The sequence below is a fragment of the Carlito syrichta genome, unplaced genomic scaffold (assembly GCF_000164805.1).
Source record: "Carlito syrichta isolate Samal-C Ts95f unplaced genomic scaffold, Tarsius_syrichta-2.0.1 Scaffold166650, whole genome shotgun sequence".
In the NCBI taxonomy this organism is placed as follows: Eukaryota; Metazoa; Chordata; class Mammalia; order Primates; family Tarsiidae; genus Carlito; species Carlito syrichta.
The window spans coordinates 1-1,521 of NW_007110746.1; the positions used below are offsets into that span (position 1 = coordinate 1).

General features: G+C 37.3%; 1 pseudogene; it reads right to left on the reverse strand.

Annotated features, from left to right (window-relative positions):
• Positions 1 to 451: 451 nt before the first annotated feature.
• On the reverse strand, positions 452 to 1,150 carry LOC103252538 (annotated as a pseudogene).
• Positions 1,151 to 1,521: the final 371 nt, after the last annotated feature.

Consider the following 1,521-nt stretch of genomic DNA (forward strand, 5'->3'; position numbering starts at 1 on the left):
TATCTAAAACCCTTGCCTAGAATTCAGACACATACCAGAGCAGGGCCCTTCAGGCCAACTCTGATGATCACTTTTGACAAATGTTCTGCTTGAGCATAATGTAGTTACTCCAATGTTTTAGAAATGACTACACTTACAGTATTACAATCTTTACATAGTGAAAACCAAAACACATCCTTGTCCCCCCCTCTACACCCAACCACACACCCTCTCTCTGCACAGTCTGGTTTCCTTTTTTTTTTTTAAACAGATAATAGTTTATTGTATAAAATTAAGGCCTTCATATTTCATAGTTCACTATAGGTAAAGAAATGCTAGATAATGTATGTCCTTCAGAAAAATTTCACTTTCACTCCCCTCTACCTCCAACTATTAAAATGACCTGACCGAATGTTATCAAAACAAACACTGTAAATGACACCAAGTCTTTTAAAGATGACTGCCCCAGATGTTATTTCTTGGCATAGGTGATCCTCATTGCATGGGATTGTGTGATTTTGAATCCTTGTAAAGCATCCCTGGCAGTACCAGCCTTTTCATCATTTTCAAATTCAGCAAAGGCAATGTCATGCCTCCCAGGTACCTAATGTACTTCCTTGAAACCAGGGAACTGATTAAACAGTATGGATAACATCATCTCATTAGTCCCTTCTGGTAAGTTATTAAAGAATAAAATATAGTTTGGAGGGTAATCAGGAACTTGGGGATTTGGTTTTGCATTTCCTTGGGTATTAGCTGATTTGGCATTCCCTGGCCAGGCTTTTTGTTTGCAGTTGTTGCAGTCTGTTCCACAGTTTTAGCTTTTTTCTTATCTGTGTCATCAAAAGTGTCCAGCATTTTAGATATTATATCAGAATCTGTTTTTGCATACTGAATTCGCATTGGTTTACCATAAAATGGAAATCCTTGTAACTGCCTCAAAGCATTTGTGGATGAGCCCAGTTCCTTAAATATGACAAAGGCCTGCCCCCTTATTTTCATGGTCTTTAAAGCCGCAATATCCACCACATGGCCAAACTGTGAAAACAGGGCATAGAGAGAGCTCTTCAATTCTTCTTTTTTAATTTTGTCATTCATATTGTTGATATAAATTTTATGATTTGGTCCATGTTTGGGTAATTCTTTGAATAACCTTAGACCTACACAGTCTCTAGGAAGAACCGGAGTCCACAGTCAGGTTTCCTTTGGCCAATTTACAACAGAGAGTAAGTTGATGAATAAATATTTATTAATTGCAACCAAAACCCTGAAAAACCTAGCTCCAAATATAACGTTTTGCATTCCCGAGGCATACTATATGGATATATCCTTTAAAAAATATCCATTTGCAGCTGTCCTTTAAAGGAAGAAAATGGAAAACAAAAGAATTATCCACACATATGCCTGCATCACACGAAAGCTGCTTACAACCTTCTGCCACCCAGCATTACTCTAGAGACATTTTTCCATGAAAATCGGAAGCTTCAAGGTTTAAGAAAAGTAAAAATAGTGAAGTAGCACTACCCAGGAAACCAACAATAA